General features: G+C 37.8%; 1 long non-coding RNA gene across 1 annotated transcript; it reads right to left on the reverse strand.

Moving 5' to 3' along the window:
- Window positions 1-18101: 18101 nt before the first annotated feature.
- LOC130012510 (uncharacterized) lies at window positions 18102-19645 on the reverse strand. Its single transcript, XR_008787950.1, has 3 exons — window positions 19559-19645; window positions 18769-18845; window positions 18102-18533 (listed from the first exon to the last, which is right to left on the reverse strand). It is a non-coding gene; the product is annotated as an uncharacterized LOC130012510 (long non-coding RNA).
- Between the last annotated feature and the right edge of the window lie 483 nt (window positions 19646-20128).

Here is a 20128-nt window from a genome sequence, read left to right on the forward strand (position 1 = left end):
ATTCATGCATTATTATAAACAAACATGACGACGAATTAGGATTTATTTTAAAACACATAGATATGATCTATGAAAAGAATAATTTTACAAAATGTTTTTTTTAGGAGCATTGGATAATGAACTTGCAATGCAAATGGATTTTCTGAAATGGCTATTCTTAAATTAATTTCATGGGCGTCAACATCTTGTTTTAGGACTAGTTACCTCCTTAGACTCTGTTTATGATAATGTAAAAGACTTGATAATCTAGCCAATGACCTATTATTCTTTAATGCGTCAAGTCGACTTTATTAAGTCGATATGTTGTAATAAAACTCATGAAGTTGACATATTTTAGTTCGATATGTTGCGATATTATTTCAATAAGTAGTGACCCAAATACGCTTCCATAGAAAAAAACGATGGGCGCTATTATCGCTGTGTGTTTTTTTTTTTTAATTTCCTATTTTCGAGTTGATTTTGGCATGTATATCGTGTTGTCGCCTCACATTTTGTCGTAACTTCTACTTTTCGACTTTCGCGTTGTGAAGAGGCGAAAAGCAGAAATTATGAATGGTAGTTATAGGCTTCCATAGTTATTTGTATTCCATCGCCAGAAAAATCACGATGAACTTTGATGAAGTTAGAAAGCAAACGTCCTACTCACTGGGCCACCGAAGAGCCAACGTCATTTCGATTCCGGGCACGGGACCTCGTTCTTTTAATCCCATTCGAACGACTATACGTTGTCCCTTGTCAGGCTCTACATACTACAGCACTGACAAGTCCACGCATCCAAAAACCCGATGAAGGTAATTGAAGATAGAGAGCAAAGATAGATTCGACCGAAGACATAAAATCGATTACAGAATACAATACTATCTGTGCAAGAAGAGATTAAATTTGTTTAGGACTATTAAATTTTCTAGAACTTCAAACATTTGCGTTTATTATTTCCACATGTCCAAATATAAATGCCGATACGGTAGTCAGTGGACATGCGTATAAACTGCACTTCCGAGGCAAGAAGACGAGAAGTCGAGATTGTGACAAAGCGAGGGAGCGAGAACATGAGAGGATGAGATTAACTCAAAGGCGAGCGAGCGAGAAGACGAGAAATCGAGTGCGAGAACACGAGGTTTTTCAAAGGCGAGAACGAGGGAGCGAGAAGTCGAGGGAATGAGAAGTCGAGGTGAATGTGTTCTCGGGGCGAGATCCTCGAATTCTCGCCCTATTTCCCCGTGTTCTCGTCTTTTCGTCCTCGACTTCTTGTCTTCTCGCCGTCGGCGAGAAGTCGAGATTCTGAAATGGCCGCAATAGGCTTCCATGGCAATTTTACCACCTTCCGACTGGATTCGGCCATTCGAATCACGTCCGAAATTTATCTATATAAACGGATACAAGCACAAACTAAAAGTTGAAAACCGTCAATTGATCACTCTACCAATCAACGAAGATTTACCCATAAAATCCAGCCCATCAACGCTTCCCTCCAACACAAAAACAACAGAAGAAGAAACCGCCACCGACACAGCTACTATAGAAATCATTAATAATAATTTCTCTCTTTAAATTTACTTAATCTTAACCAATCTGTTTATATATGTTTAAATTTAAAATCATCGTTTTTTCTTTTTCACTTTTGCTTAAAAACAACGAATAATTCTATTATAATTTTTGTTCTATCCAATAACATTTGTACAGAAATAAATTTAACGATCCTTGTTTTAAACGATCCTTTTTTTTTTTCAACAATCTTTGAATGTACATTAATAAATTTAAAAATCCCGTGACGTCATCATCTTTATTGTATATAAACGATCCTTTTACTCTACATGTCCGTTCGTGTACTCGGTTTGGCGGGGATTCTTTAATTTTATTTTTGAACTTCTATAGAAAGAACGAAGGGCTCTTTATCTAAATATTTAATGTTTTACATTACAAACTTTATTTAACCCAATGCCTTGAATAGAAAGTTTAATGGCAGTGACCGAGAATTCATGTTTGCTGAATTGAATAAACGTGGAGATTTTCTGGTGATTAAATTTTTATTATTTTTTCTCTTGTATTTTTATGTTGTCATCCTAGCCTGTTCATACTACAGTTATCATTTGTCAAATTCTGTTAGATTGAATTCACATATACCTTCTACAGAGTTTAGTTAGTAAAAACATTAACATCAAAATGTTAGAAATAGTTAGTTTATGGACATTTTCGTAAATGTAGTTTCAAAGTTTAAGCAATGTTTAAAAAATATATATTTTTGTAAGACTTTGTTGCATTTTAAATTTTTAAAGATTCTTTAAAGTAACCCAAAAACATCGTTGAATGAGTAATTTGTTGAATTTTAACCCTCAGCTCGTTTTTATTGTACTTTATGTTTATAAAATCTGTTAACAATAAAATTTGCTGCTCTACAATGGTTGTTGTCACCAGAGAAAGCAAACAATGGGCAAATTATACCATCTATTGAAGACATAATCCTAAGCGAAAAAATAGTGAATTAAAGGTAGCAGTCAATCCAATTAAAGATCATGGCTACAGAAAGACCTTTTCTTGTCACCAGACATCCTTTATGATCTGCTGCAAGAAAGCACAGGATAACTGCTTCAAACTTTGGTGCGGTATTAGGAGCAATAAAAAAAAAAGAGTAAATATGTGTTCTAAATTAGGTGAATACTTATGGAGTTATTACTTGCTTCATACATTTCGTGGTTATGGTACACTGCTTATGGGCCATTGACATTTGCAAAATATAGGTTACAGCCTGATTTATTTCAGTTTCACAGCTTCATTTCAAAAGAGGTTACTGTCAACCTATAATTTAGAAGCAATCAGGATTGTTTCATGGGGAATTACTCATGAAATAGAAGCAGTAAACTCCTACAATAAAAAAATGGAACTGTTATTAAGAAACAGGGTACTGCTATTTTATACTTTGTGCAATAATTATTACTCCTGTATTTCAATGGACATAAATCACAAATCTAAGTATCCAGCCAAAAATTTCTCACAATGCAATTGGCTTGAAATTTGTATCAGAAGGGTAGCAATTTACCAGACTTAGTAGAAGTTAAATGTCCATGCAGAGCAAGGGAAATGAAAATATGTGAAGCTGCTTCAACATTTAAAGACTTCTGTCTTGGTAAGCTAGGATTAATTATCTTTATTGACTACCTCGATGACTTACCTGCTGCGGGCGTATGTTTCAATGATTAACATTTCGAGCTAAAGCTAAGCAGAGCTAAAAAAAAATTCATTGGTCGATGCTTTGGGACAAGATAACTTTGATTCTATCTGATAGAGAGTGATGAAACTTAGTGTATAGTTGATAATCAGTTTGATTGCTTGATATTTTTGAAAAAAAAAATAAATGTGCGATTAATTAATGTGTCATCTATTTTGGTTGTGGACATCAGCCTCACTGTTGGCTTGTTTTATGTTGATATTCACTGTAACTTGATGCAGAGAGCGGGAGAAATTTAGTTTAACTCCCATACGACACAAACTAGGTCATTTCGTTGGTAATAGGGTTCGATAATTCGCTTGTGCCTAAAGGTTTTTGGCAGTGGGAGGACCCGGAGAAAACCATCTAGGCTGGATAGCGACCCTAATACTTGTCACGTATTTAACGGGGGCACGGTGGCTCAGTGCGTAAGATGTTGGCTCGCTAACATAGTGGTCCCGTTTTTGATCCTGGTGTTGCCTAGAAAGCTCACCTGGATTTTCTTACGTGGTTTCCCCGGTCAGTGATGGAAGGGACAAGGTATATTCGTTCGTGTGAGACAGAAACCGGGGTCCAGTGTTCACGTAAAAGAACCCTCAACAGTTAGAATTCGATGTACGAGTAGGTTCTAATCAGGCCGAGGTTAGGCCAAATTTTCCTCATGGTGTATGCCCGTCTTCAAAAGCCCAGTCTGGGCAGAACAGGACGTTAAACCGCATTTCATTTCCTAACATGGGCAGGGCGTGGCATTTTGTGTGGTTCAACTCTTCATGATCTACAGTATGTTGCAAAATGTTACAAGGCAGAGAATGTTGATTTAAAAAATGGACGGCAAATAACGAAAACGGATGGCAAATTACTCAAATGATGATACCCGGTGTTGGCCGAGAAAGTTCATCTGGATTTTCCGGCGTGTTCCCCTCGTCAGTGTTGTAAGCCAGGGGGTCTGGCAAGGGACAACGTATAGTTGTTTGGATAGGACGCAAAACCTACATGGCTTTCCCTTATCAGTGGTGCAAGACGGGGGAACTGACAAGGACAGTTATCTAATCGTTCGAATGGAAAATAGACCAAACAAATTATGATTATGCCCATATCTCGCTTATGAGTCAACGGAGCCGCGGCCTTTAAAGCCGATCGCCCAAACAAAGATTGATTATTATCGCTAAAATGTCACTGCTTATTAAGAGCTAAATCTGTCTACTGGAGGTCTTTCTTTAGTCCTGAAATGTTATCTAAATTAACAATTAGACTTTAATTAACCTATCAAGCCCATAAACAACTCTAGATGGCATCGCTAGCCTGTGATCTTAAGTGGATTATGAGCCGATTTACTGCATAACTTTCCTTTGGAGTACTGACTTTAGTAATGATGATCAAGGCTAGCCGGAAATTTCAACCGCTTAGTTCTCGGTTGATAGTGGATCAATTTGAATGAAATTTTTAGCAAATTGCTTCTACATTATCTAGTCTTTAACTATTATAGTGGGATTAAACAGTCTTGTATCTGAAACATCAAGTACAGTAACTGATAATGTGAATGAACAAAAGAAATTTGTTCTTTTATGCTGTCAAATATATAAAATATAATGACTGATCGTCATATTGTTACTAAGAGTGTTAAAACATTGTTTGAACAATCAAGGGAGGAAATCTTTAAATAACACTTGCCCCAGCCCAGAACTTTTTTGACTTGGAAAAGATAAAAACAAGCCAACAGTGAGGCTGGCGTCCCCCGCCGAAATCCCAAAATAAATAGAGGACACATTAATTAATCATACATTTATTTTTTTCAAAAGTATCGAGCAATCAAACTATACACTTAGTTTCATCACTCTCTATCAGATAGAATCAAGATTATCTTGTCCCGAAGCATCGACCAATGAAATTGATTAATTCTGCTTAGTTTCGGAATCAAGATTATCTTGTCCCGAAGCATCGACCAATGAAATTGATTAACTCTGCTTAGTTTCGGCTCGAAATGTTAATCATTGAACTCAGTCAAGACATTCACCTAATGAACAGCTACATCAAGTTTAAACATTCTACCTTAATTAAAAGAAGAGTTGTTCCAAAGTCTTGTCCAATCAAATTTCTTATCGTTCCTTAGCCTAAGCGGAAAATTCTCACCATCGAACTTAGTCAAGGTAATGATACAATGAATCTATATTCGGAGTTTCATCGCTCTCACTTCATTATGACCAAAGTTATCGTGCCCCAAAGCATCAACCAACCGTATTGCTTATCTCTGCTTACCGTAAGCAGAGAATGTTCATCATCGAACTCCATCAAGGCATTCGCCTAATGAACGCCTGCACCAAGGTTGAACATTCTACCTCGATTAGGAGAGTTATTGTGTTCCAGAGTCTCCAACAATCAAAATGCTTATTGCTCTGCTTACCCTCAGCAGAAAGTGTTCATTATCGAACTTGATCAAGGTATTGATGTAATGAAAATGAAATTAAATGGGGTTTAACGTCCTACTGTTCTGCTCCTAACCTGGGCTAATGAAGACGGGCATACGCCATAAAGTGTGCTATGAGGGAAATTTTGCCCGGGCAGCGGCACTATCGCCTACTCTTATATCGAATTCCAACTGCCAGGGGATCTTTTACGTGCACGCCAATGTGTACACGGGACCACGGTTTTTCGTCCCATCCGAACGACTAGACAGCTGTCCTTGTCAGGCCCTCCATCCTGCATCACTGACAAGGATAAAACGACGTCGGAAAATCTGAATGAACTCTCACTTAATTAGAACTAAAGTCATCGTGTCCCAAAGCATCAACCAATCAAATTGCTTATCTCTGCTTATCATAAGCAGAAAATGCGCATCTTCGAACTCAAACAATCAAATTGCTTCTTTGCTTACCCTAAGCAGAAAATGCTCAGCTTCGAATTCCATCAAGGCATTGACCCAATAAACACCTGCACCAAGTTTGAACATTCTAGCTCAATTAGAAAGAGAGTTATCGTGTCCCAAAAAGTGTGACAGACGGACGAACCCATGCTTTCTTCTAAAGACGGGGGACAATAATTCAAAGCAATGGATACTATGGACTTTATGTGATATCCAATTTAGGTATCATTGCTTCAAAATCATTTGAAGAAATAGCTCTTAAAACTGGGTCAAAGGTGACAATTTTTCCTTTCAGAAAGGTAATGCTAGAACGTTAGGTTGTTTTTCTTTTTTTGAAGCCTTGTAGACTTTTTACACCAAGAATGTTTTCTTATTTTATTATAACTCCACTATGGTCTCTGCTTGAACAAAAGCACAAACACGTGTTTAATTTGAATTCTGCCTGAAAGCAACTAATAGACAGTCCCCATTCTCTCTTATTTGATGCCTACCCTTTACTAGACGAAAAAACAGTCTTTTATGAAATAGAAATTAAGAAAGGCGTCATATTTATGAAGAACTATTTATCAGGCAATCAGATGACATAAATGCACCCACAAAGGAATGTCTTGAAATTTTATGTTATGATGCCAAGATTTTATTAAAAGGACAACTTAATGATCAAATATTAAATGCTATTTATTTACAACCATCAACATCAGTAATAGAACAAACCAAGTCATGTCCAACAACCTGCAGGGTTTCTTAGAAAGATTTTAGTGATCTTAATCGACACATGAATCGTGAGCCACAAAAATCTGCCTTGCATTTGTCCGCTTGTGTAACTTTTAGAAATACCAAAACTAGTACTTACCTGTCTACATTAGAACCATTCAAAAGATCAAGCATCAATAGACGCGCCTTTAAGCAGAAAACAACACTATAATGAAATCAAAATCAAGGACAGGGTTTGCTGCAAAAACATAAAGCTGAATTTGACGCAGAAACATGAAAGGAATCGGAACGGAATGAAAAATAACAAAAATCTATTGCTGATGCTTGGGGGTTTTGGACTTCCAAGAAAGATATGTTAACAAATCTTAATAATGCATCTAACGAAATTGAAGCTGTGAAACAGCACATTTTATATCATAAATTTGTCAATAAAACGCCACTAACAATAATTATTCTTTCAGTGGGCCATATTGTTTTTCGTGCAGCAGACGAATTCATTACACGGTCATTTAAATGAAATTTTTACATTGGTCCTCAAGTATTAAATTTAGTTTTCTGAAATATCATGGAGAACAAAGAGGGGTCACTAGTCGGCCGCTAGTTCGGTAGAACAGTGTCTAGTTGTGTAGATGGGACAAAAAACACATGCCTCTGTGTACACATCGGCGTAATTCGAAGGAGAAATGCCACTGTCCCTAGAAAATTTCCGTCATAGCACTCTTCATAGCGCATGCCCATCTTCAATAGTTCGATTGGCGCAGGAAATGAAATGAAATATTTTTAACGTCCTACTCCGAGTGGACTAGTGAAGACGGGCATTCGCTATACATTGTACTAGGAGAAAAACTTTGCCCGGATAGCGGCGCGATCGCTCTACTCTTATATATTGAATTCAATCAATTCTTGGAACCAGCGGCTGCCAGGCAGGATACGCCCACATTTTCGAGAGATGGATAGAGAACAAGCTAAAAAGAAAGTGATTTTTCCTACAATCAAGGGCCATAATTCAGGGAATTACAATTCGATATGCGCAAATATCGAAAGGAACCGAGATCTTTTGGTTATAAACTTACATTTCAAGTTTCAACAAAATCGGATTAAAATTGTGACATCCATAGGGTCCACAACCTTGATATACCATATTTTTACGCTATTTGAGAACGAAGGGCGGCCATTTTGTCTGTCAGTTTTATGCCGATTTTCACGAAATTCGAACTCAGCCGGCCTTATGGTGTAACGGTGATATAATAATACCATTTTTTAAATCGTGATGTAATGGTGCGGTTTTTTTTTTTTAAATCGGATAAAAAATTATGACCTCTATATGGTCCACAAGCTAAAAACGCGATTTTTCGTACATTCAGGGGCCATAATTCAGGAAGTTACGGTCCGATATGCGCGAATATCGAAAGGAACCGAGATCTTTTGGTTATAAACTAACATTTCAGGTTTCAACCAAATCGGATAATAATTGTGACCTCTATAGGTTCCACAACCTTGATATACCGTATTTTTACGCTATTTGAGAACGAACGGCGGTCATTTTGTCTCAATTTTGGGCCGATTTTCACGAAATTCGAACTCAGTCGGCCTTATGGTGTAACGGTGATATAATAATACCATTTTTTAAATCGTATAAAAATTATGACCTCCATGACCATAGGGTCCACAAGCTAAAAACGCGATTTTTCGTACTATCAGGGGCGCGAATATCGAAAGGAACCAAGATCTTTGGGTTATAAACTTACATTTCAAGTTTCAGCTTATTATAATTTTAGCTTAACGCCTTTCCTGACCACTTTTTCGCTGGTCCTTACACACCTTTCCGAAGTTCCGTTTACCGGTGGCTCGTGATCAGCCAGGAATTGATCACTGGTGGCAGAGATACCAAGGTCCCCATACCCCAAACGTGGTTATCCCTTTAAAGAAACGTTACAAATATAACATGTCTCTCTCGGCTATTTAATTAACGCGTATACTGTCTCCCTGATTATGTCAACTACATCGTTAACACTGTTCATCACGTGCATTTTCCATACCGATATAGTCCATTGGCCAATCACGCTATTTTACCGAGATTTCGTCTAATAGTTTTGATGCAGCTGTGGCGCCAGGTAGGGTAAGCCTACTCTTCCGGACACCTGTTACCACTGTTTGTCGTGTATTTTATACACGGTGAACAGTCCATTTGATGATTACACTATTTAGCCTATACCGTTTTTTAGGACTTGTCTAATGGTTTGGATTGTTCGTACTTGGTTATTTTTATTTTTATTTTTATCAAATGGAATATCTATAACAGAAGACAGCTCTTTTTGTAGTATTATGTTTTTCTAGTCTTTTTCGATTATTCTCATGTGTAGTCTTCGAGTTCGGTTTCAACTGTCGGTGTTCCTTTCGGTACACATGCTAGATCATCTCTGGTAAACACGCTTCCGACGTAGGTATTAAACTCAATAGCTTTGTCTATGTCGTCAATGAGACTTGTTCATTCTTCTTTTTTCTGGGTTTCCTTAACTATTTTTTCACAGTTTTAGAAAGGATCGCCGGGAAAAAAATAGTATTTGACTTAACATACATACTACACGTTTTTCAAAGTCTGTGTGTGCACAACAAGAATAGCAACCCAATGTCATCGGGCTCGAACTGGCTCGTGTGCCAATGTTCCTATGGGCACATGGGTAGGCCGTGGACTGGGCAAGATTATATGGCTTAGATCTTTACTCTCGTTAAAACGCCTGGTGCCGCCTTTCTAATATTTAAAATTGATAGATACAGCCAATATATTAACCAACACACTTCACATGTCGCCGTCAGTGTGCATAATATTTATACCTGCGGCTGCCAGGCAGGATACGCCCACATTTTGCAAGAGATGGATAGAGGACAAGCTAAAAACAAACGGGATTTTTTGTACAATCAGGGGCAATAATCCAGAACGTTATGGTCTGAAATGCGCAAATATCAAAAGGGACTGAGATCTTCGGGATATAAAGATGTGTTTTAAGTTTCATCAGAATCGGATAAAAATTGTGACCTCTAGAGGGTCGACAACCTTCGTATTGCATAGTTTTACACAATTTGCGTACAAAGAGTGGCCATTTTGTTGGGTTGTTTTATATTTAAACGGTTTTTAAAATCTGTGACCACTAGAGAATCCGTAAGCTAAAAATGCCATTTTTCGAACAATCAGGGGCCATAATCCAGGAAGTTAAGTTTGGGTATCCGCGATTATTCACACATTTTTTTTAAATCAGATAAAAATTATGACCTCTAGAGGGACCTCAAGCTAAAAAGTTGGGTTATAAACTTAAATTTCAAGTTTTATCAAAATCAAAAGACAGTTGTGACCTCTAGAGGGTCCACAACATTGTTATACCATATTTTAACGCTATTTGACTACGAGGCGTGGCCATTTTCTCTATCGGTTTTGGTTTGATTTTTACGAAATTCTAACTCGACCATCCTTCGGCTGTAATGGTGATATATTCAAACGTATTTTTAAATCGGATAAGAATTATGACCGCTATAGGGTCCACAAGCTAAAAACGCGTATTTTCGTACAATCAGGGGCCATAGTTCAGGAAGTGACGATTCGATATGCACAAATATCCAAAGGAACCGAGATCTTCGTGTTATAAACTTACATTTCAAGTTTCATCAAAATCAGAAGAAAATTGTAACCTCTAGAGGGTCCACAACATTGATATACCATATTTTTACGCTATTTGAGAATGAGGGGCGGCCATTTTGTCAGTCAGTTTTGGTCCGATTTTCACGAAATTCCAACTAAAACGGTTTTTTAAATCGGATAAAAATTATGACCTCTAGAGGGTCCACAACATTGATATACCATATTTTAACGCTGTTTGACTACGAGGCGTGGCCGTTTTCTGTCGGTTTTGGTTCGATTTTTACGAAATTCTAACTCGACCACCCTTAGGGTGTAACGGCGATATACCAAAACGGTTTTTTAATTGGGATTAAAATTATGACCTCTAAAGGGTCCACAAGCTAAAAACGCGATTTTTCGTACAATCAGGGGCCATAATTCAGGTAGTTATGGTCCGATATGCACAAATATCGAAAGGAACTGAGATCGTTGGGTTATAAACATATATTTCAAGTTTAAATCAAATCGGATAAAATTGTGACTTCTACAGTGTTCACAAGCTAAAAATGTGACTTTTCGTACAATCAAGGGCCATAATCCATCTAGTGACAGTCTGGTACATGCCAATATCGAAAGGAATCGAGATCTTAGGGTGATAAACCTACATTTCAAGTTTCGTTGAAATCGGATAAAAATTGTGACCTCTAGAGTGTTCACAAACTATTGTGGACGGACGGACAGGGGCGACGACAATATATATCCACATGAAAATGTGGGCGTATAAAAATTATCTTAATAACAATTATATTTTTCTCGCCACAACACAAAGTTGCTACGCGATCAAGTAATTGACTAATGAAAATCATTGGATTGCGGCGTGTGACTAGTCACGTGATCATTGTTGATAAACAGTGCCGTGATCGGTTTAACTAAAATAATTTTGTGGACTAATAAACCCGCGGACTAGTGAGCATTCCCCGTTCACACTGTCTGTACATATCACAAACAAATCCTTCTAAAGTGATATGAGGGTTTCATCTAGGATGAAGGTACTTCCAAGTTTTACGAAGGCCTGGACGTATTTCTGATTCCTAACCATTATTTCATAATGCTTTCTCTCGCCTTTTCCATGGAAGCAGCTTGCTGAATCACAGCCAGTGAATGTATGAAGTCCAACCAAGGCTAATGCAATTTCACTCCTAAGTGAGGTTAGTATTCAACTTGTGTCAAGGTGTAAAATAACAGCCAACAGTAAGGCTGATGTCCCCCGCCGAAATCCCAAAATAAATAGATGACACACATTAATTAATCGCACATTTATTTTTTTCAAAAGTATCAAGCAATCAAACTGATTATCAACTATACACTAAGTTTCATCACTCTCTATCAGATAGAATCTTGACCAATCAAATTGCTTATCGCTCCTTAGCCTAAGCAGAAAATTCTCATCATCGCACTTTGTCAAGGTAATGATATAATGAATCTATTCTCTGGAGTTACACTAAAAACCAAAGTTGTGGTGTCCCAAAGCATCAACCAATCAGATTGCTTATCTCTGCTTACCATAAGCAGACAATGTTTATCATCGAACTCCATCAAGGCATTCACCCAATAAAAGCCTACATCTAGTTTGAACATTTTAACTAAATTAGAAGGAGAGTTATTGTGTTCCAAAGTATCGACCAATCAAATTGTTTATCGCTCTGCTTACCCGGAGCAGAAAATGCTCACTACCGAGGTATTGATGTGATAAAACTATACACCAAGTGTCCTCACTCTCATTTACTTACAACTAATGTTATCGTGTCCCAAAGCATCAACCAATCAAATTGCTTCTCATCTTCGAACTCGGTCAAGGCATTCACCTAATAAACACCTACGCCAAGTGTGAACATTCTAGCTCAATTAGAAGGAGAGTTTTTGTGTTCTAAAGTCTCGTCTAATCAAATTGCTTATCGCTCTGCTTAACCTGAGCAGAAAATGCTCAATATCGAACTTAGTCAAGATATTGATGTAATGAAACTATACACCAAGTTTCATCACTCTCTCTTGACAATCAAATTGCTTATCGCTCCTTAGCCTAAGCAGAAAATTCTCATCATCGCACTTAGTCAAGGTAATGATATAATGAATCTATACTCAGAGTTTCATCACTCTCACTTAATTGTCCCCCGCCTTTCGAAGAAAGCAGGGGACTATTAAAATGGGTTCGTCCGTCTGTCTGTCCGTCCGTCCGTCACACTTTTTGGGACACAATAACTCTCTTCCTAATTGAGCTAGAATGTTCAAACTTGGTGTATGTGTTTATTAGGTCAATGCCTTGATGGAGTTCGAAGATGAGCATTTTCCGCTTAGGGTAAGCAGAGATAAGCAATTTGATTGGTTGATGCTTTGGGACACGATAACTTTTAATTGAGCTAGAATGTTCAAACTTGGTGTATGTGTTTATTAGGTCAATGCCTTGATGGAGTTCGAAGATGAGCATTTTCCGCTTAGGGTAAGCAGAGATAAGCAATTTGATTGGTTGATACTTTGGGGCTCGATAACTCTCTTCCTAATTGAGCTAGAATGTTCAAACTTGGTGTATGTGTTGATTAGGTCAATGCCTTGATGGAGTTCGAAGATGAGCATTTTCCGCTTAGGGTAAGCAGAGATAAGCAATTTGATTGGTTGATGCTTTGGGACACGATAACTTTTAATTGAGCTAGAATGTTCAAACTTGGTGTATGTGTTTATTAGGTCAATGCCTTGATGGAATTCGAAGATGAGCATTTTCCGCTTAGGGTAAGCAGAGATAAGCAATTTGATTGGTTGATGCTTTGGGACACGATAACTTTTAATTGAGCTAGAATGTTCAAACTTGGTGTATGTGTTTATTAGGTCAATGCCTTGATGGAGTTCGAAGATGAGCATTTTCCGCTTAGGGTAAGCAGAGATAAGCAATTTGATTGGTTGATGCTTTGGGACACGATAACTCTCTTCCTAATTGGGCTAGAATGTTCAAACTTGGTGTATGTGTTGATTAGGTCAATGCCTTGATGGAGTTCGAAGATGAGCATTTTCCGCTTAGGGTAAGCAGAGATAAGCAATTTGATTGGTTGATACTTTGGGGCTCGATAACTCTCTTCCTAATTGAGCTAGAATGTTCAAACTTGGTGTATGTGTTGATTAGGTCAATGCCTTGATGGAGTTCGAAGATGAGCATTTTCCGCTTAGGGTAAGCAGAGATAAGCAATTTGATTGGTTGATGCTTTGGGACACGATAACTTTAGTTCTAATTAAGTGAGATTGATGAAACTTGGTGTATAGTTTCATTACAGTAATACCTTGACTAAGTTTGATTGAGCATTTTCTGCTCAGGGTAAGCAGAGCGATACGCAATTTGATTGGTCGAGACTTTGGAAAACAATAACTCTCCTTCTTTGATTGTTAGACTATAAGTAAAGATATACTGTTTGATTGTTCAATACTTTGTAAAAGATAATTTGTGATAAATTTATATGTGTCCTCTAATTATTTTCCTATTTCGGCGGGGGACATCAGCCTCACTGTTGGCTTGTTAGAATTAAAGTTATTGTGTCCCAAAGCATCAACCAATCAAATTGCTTATCTCTGCTCACCCTAAGCAGAAAATGCTTATCTTCCATCATCTTCGAACTCCATCAAGGCATTGACCTAATAAACACCCACACCAAGTTTGAACATTCTAGCTCAATTAGAAGGAAAGTCATTGTGTCCCAAAATGTGACGGACAGACGGACGAACCTATTTTAATAGTCCCCTGCTTTCTTCAAAAGGCGGGGGACAATATAAATTGTCCACAATGTCCACAATAACGGAAAGTAAAATGGTTGCCACATATGTATCAGGGCTTTTGAAATGAAATTGAGTTTTATAGCACGTAAGCTCCAACCGGGATATATTGCGACAAACATATGGTGAATTTAACGAGACAAATTAAAAGAATATCACAGACATTTATATAATATGTAAATAAAAACAAAAGAATATTTAAAACCTAACGCATAATTAAAAAAAATACAATTAAAATTTATTATAAAAATTTGACTCGTTTAATAATGTTAGTATTTTATCATATAGCTTCGGTTGAGCAAACAGCTGACAACGGTAATATTTAGATCTAATATACTTGAAATGATTGCACTCATTCAAGATGTGGTTTACTGTCAAAGGAATGACAGTGAGCACATTCTGGTTGAGGCTCTGGCTTCCAAATGAAATGCAAGACCAATGCGAGAGCGACACAAAACAACTTCATCCCTCCTGCTGGTTCTATAGCATCTTCAATAGAAGGGGCTTAATCTCGCCTTAACTACGTACATCTTATCACTCTCTTCACGTAATACCCTCATATGTTGGCACTATTTTGGATTGGGTATAAGCCCAGCTTGTGATCCTATCAGATTCCTTTGTTAAAAATAGCGTTACGATTATCAAGTCTGAGGCTTATAGCTAAAATGTCTACTTGTGACATGTGCAAAGTTCAAGGTTCGGTCAATGTCAAGGTTGCTTGAAATCATACCTGATCAACAGAGGGTTTCTATGGAGGCCGCCATATTTGTTTACAGTGTGTTCTGTGCGACGACCCCCGATTGGACAATGTTAATTGATCACGTGTTAACACAACGAGCGCAAAATTTTCGGGAATTGCCCAGTACTGAAGCAACGGTTAGATGTTGTAAAACTCGCGATCGTTGCTTCATGAACATGGTTCTATAGGCTTGATGTGATGAAGTTTGTTTGTGCCTGCAAGATCCCAAGGCCGTTGCCAGCGGTCATACATAAAAAGGTTGATGGAAGGTTTAAAATTGGGGAAAGGTAAAAGAAATTGTGATATGGGAATATCTAAAGCCGACTTGGCAGCTAAGTCTGCTTGATCATTCCCTTTAATATCAACATGACTGGGGAGCCAGCAAAGGTCGGTGTCCTTTCCGTTAAACTCTTATGATAGTAATGGGTGTACAAGCTGTTAATTATTTATTATCTGTAAAGAGGACAAATAATCACTGAATATAATGTGTTTTATAAATGAAGGGGATTGAATAACTCCAAGGCCTGAAAGATTGGCCTTGAGCTCAGCAGTAAATATTGAAGCAGCCGATAGAAGTCTGACAGAAATGATTCCAGATAGTGTAACGGTAGCCGAAGCTGTCCCATCGCCATCTTTAGAACCATCTGTGTAAATAGGAACATAATCACCATATTTAGACCTTAACTTTCGAAAGAGAGACTGAACACCGTGGAACTAGTATCGTTCTTTTTTATTCTCGTTAGATCTTAATCGACCTTGGGAGTCGATGTAGTACAGGGTGGAGTACTAAACAAAGGGATATACGCAATACCCTCATGACTGATGCCAGCCTCTGACAAAAGGGGTGGATGCGAATACCGAATGGTGGAATAACGTTAGTTTTCAGTAAATACAGATATGGTCTAAATATGGTATTAAATGATATTTGATCAGGCAGAGATGCAATTTGTGTAGCATATTGCAGTGCCAGTTTATCACGTCTGTCGTGCAATAAGTGCTCGTGGGCCTCAACGTACAAACTGTGCACTGGAGATGTACGGAATGCTTCTAAACTGATTATAAGTCCTTGGTTGTGTATGGTGTCAAGCTCTTTGAGATAAGACTCGCGGGCCGACCCATACATAATGCACCCATAATCGAGTTTTGATCTTATTAAGGCTCGATATTATTTGGGCAAGACCTTGCGGTCACTGGGGCCTGGCTATTTTACTCATATACTTTGACATTGACCAATTTGATGTGAACCAATTAAATGATTTTAGAACTTTTTCCTGGGGAGATTTACATTCATAAGTAAAACAAGGGTTGTTGAGCACATTATGATCGGCGGGACGATTTACCCAAAACGACCCAATACCACTCCAATATAGAGAGAGAGAAATGGGGTGTTACGTCCACTCGACACAAACTAGGTCATTTCTGGACTAACATATGGTTTAATTTTATTTCAATAATTCGCTTGTGCGTAGGGGTCTTTAGCAGTGGGAGGAAACCGGAGGACCCGGAGAAAACCCACGAGGTTGGACAGGCGAGCCTACTCCTCGTCACGTACAACCGGGGATTCGAAACCACGCCAGTTGACTCAATGACAGACTTTATGATACAGCGCGCGCACGCTAACCATTCAGCCATCCACCCCCCCCCCACCCACTCCCACTCCACCCACTCCAATATCACCACATACTACCCAATACTACAACATAATCGTGCCTAATGAGCATATTACTTGATTTTTTTTTCAAAAATAGTGAGATATATCGTGGGAAATGTACTTCGAATGTGATTACCGATGTCTGGCTGTTCCATTTGCCTCCCTATATCACCCAACTCGAGCAAATAATAACCCAATACTACCAAATACTTATCAAATACTATCCAATATTATAAAATACAAACCTCATATCGTCAATTAGCAGCACATCAGTATAATAATTGCAACGAATATTCGATAATTTACATAAAATTAAAATATTTACGCAGTTATCTCCCTTTACAATCGACAAGTAGATCAGGTCTCAGACTAGCAATTATTTGCCCATTGACTTCAATGTTAAATGACTGTAACATCACAGGCTGTAGCTTTTTGCTCAACATTCCGTTGGTTCCAATCTTTATAGGCACAATGGGGACAACATTTGGCAATCTCCTCATCATAATTTTGTAGGGGGTTCACCGTTTAGATTTTTTGCTACACGGATTTGAAGTTGACAGGGGTGAAAATCTCACTTCCGACACAATGATTGCTCTGCAGAAAGACACTTTACACCCTCTATCCCTCCGCTGTAATATCATCAGTATTACCCAAAACTGCTATGAAATTGCAAATTTGATCCCTTTTCTTCAATTCTAGACCAAAAAGTCAACCCAAAAATGCAGGAAGAGGGGAGAAAAAAATTAAGGGAAAAATTCGTCCATCATGAAATAAGGGGAAATAATTACTAGTCTTAGTCCTATATACCTCACATGTTTCTGCAGTTTTAACAAATCTGTTGTTATCTAATAAACAAACATATATGCAATTCCCTGGTCAAAGAATATGAAAATCTATGCATTTTCAGATGAGCTGTGCGGCATTCTGCAAACACTATAATACATCAGAAAACTGCGGAATTTCAGACAGAAATTTAAAAGCACATGAATTTTGAATTAAACAGAACATTTTTATTTTTGAACATTCTGTAAAAAGATGAGATAAATTCAATATAAATCAAACACGAAAATACTTTAAAACAGTAATCATGATGCAATATTAGACTTTTTAACACTTTCATCGAAAACCACACAGTTTTTCTCTGTTAACGTAGTTTCAAGTGCCAAATTGTGGTCAAATCTAAAATGTTGAAACATGCAGTGCCTATCAATTTTAAAATATCTCCTATGTAGCTGTATTTCCATAGGATAAGTAAGTTGAAATAATCTGATTATGTAACACTACAACAGCTTTTTCATCCCCACCCCCCAGTTTGGAATCTGATAATTTAAAAGCACATGCATTTTTGAACATAAATGCATTCTTCAAAAAGATGAGATGAATTCAACATAAATCAAACACGAAAATACTTTAAAACAGTAATCATGATGCAATATTAGACTTTTAACACTTTCATCGAAAACCACACAGTTTTTCTCTGTTAACATAGTTTCAAGGATAAGTAAGTTGAAATAATCTGATTATGTAACACTACAACAGTTTTTTCATCCCCACCCCCCGGTATGGAATATGATACATTGCTGACCAATCATAGGTCGCCCCGTTCACTCGGGCCTGTCAAATGATTTACAATGGCGATGGTGCCTACAACTTTCCTGACCAAGAGATATGCACAACCGTCGATCAACACACAAGCCATTAATGTTATCTTCCAATATGAGAGGCCATGATAAACACACAAGCGTCCTTTTCAAGCTCGGAAATTAAGTCATCACCAAAAAGCAAAGTTTACAGAGGTCCTCGGGACTGGAACCCAAACTGATTACGATTTGCCCTCCACTTCCACCACAGGTGTCATAGAGATCAGGGATGAAATTGATATGCATCATCGTTCTCCTAAAGCCAGTCCAGGAAGAGATCAGGTTTTGAGATGTAGACCTGAAATGTTAAATTTGGATGAGAATGAGAATTCTGGGACGAATACTATCCAGGGAAATGGTCATTGACATCCAGAAAATGGTCAAAATGTGGAATTCTGTCATTCAGTTAAATGTCAAGGGGAGAAGACAGGCCTGTGCAGTACCAAATTTCCAGCCCATTACTATTAGTGAGCAGAAGTGGGGATGAGGTTGGATGTACTTCTTAAAGTGTATGAAATGCACATTTATCTCACCTGTTTTGCTTCTTTTTTTTTTTTTAATACTTGTGTTGAGGTCAATCATTCCACTCTATGAAACATTGCCCTGGCACCTGAAATGATAGGAGGCTGGGGATAAATATGAAATAAAAAAACAGTGAGAAAATAAAAAAAATATGGTTTCAACTGGAAATAGAAATAAACCTCTTTATTTCTCGCGAACAGCCCGTCACTGGCCCTCCAAAAAGAAACCAGTTAACAATCAGTAAAAAAGTAAACCTTGACTTGAGTGTCACATAAGTCTAAGCCAATCTCAAAGGTAGATGCCATGTTTTGATGTTCGGTCTAAATATTAAGGCCAACTGCATGTTTGGTCAAAAATCACACAGGTGTGAATTTTGGAGTGTACATGTTAACATTTCATTGAATGATGTCAAAAACATGTTAGGTCTAAATGTTAAGGCCAACTGCAGACTTGGTTCAAGGTCACAACATGTAAATAGGGTTAGGGCACATGATTTTTTGACACAATTTTGGGTTTGGGCTAGGGTCAGGACTAGGTCTTGGCTTAGGCCTAGGCTACATGCTTTTTGACAAGATTGTGGGTTAGGGTCAGTCTTGTTTACATCTCGTGACTTTAGACCAAATCTGCAGTTGAGTTGGCCTTAATATTTAGACCTAACCATGTTTTGATATTGTGAACAAAATGTTACACATTTACAACCCAAAATTCACACTCAACCAACGGATACCCCCAATCGTGGCTATTTTGATACCAAATAGTCAAAAAACATACTGCTGGGCAATAAAAAAGCAGTATTCTTACCATTTCTGACACTTTCCATTCAAAACTTCAGGAAATAAGCCGTTGAAAAAATATCAACATCCCGAGTCGGCCATGCTTCTTTATATCATCAGGACTAGCAATTATTTGCCCATTGACTTCAATGTTAAATGACTGTAACATCACAGGCTGTAGCTTTTTGCTCAACATTCCGTTGGTTCCAATCTTTATAGGCACAATGGGGACAACATTTGGCAATCTCCTCATCATAATTTTGTAGGGGGTTCACCGTTTAGATTTTTTGCTAAACGGATTTGAAGTTGACAGGGGTGAAAATCTCACTTCCGACACAATGATTGCTCTGCAGAAAGACACTTTACACACCCTATCCCTCCGCTGAAATATCATCAGTATTACCCAAAACTGCTATGAAATTGCAAATTTGATCCCTTTTCTCCAATTCTAGACCAAAAAGTCAACCCAAAAATGCAGGAAGAGGGGAGAAAAAAATTAAGGGAAAAATTGTCTATTTATAACTCGCACTACATTCGTCCATCATGAAATAAGGGGAAATAATTACTAGTCTTACTCCAGATATTATATTGCTACTCA

This window comes from Patella vulgata, chromosome 4 (assembly GCF_932274485.2).
Source record: "Patella vulgata chromosome 4, xgPatVulg1.2, whole genome shotgun sequence".
NCBI classification, from domain to species: Eukaryota; Metazoa; Mollusca; class Gastropoda; family Patellidae; genus Patella; species Patella vulgata.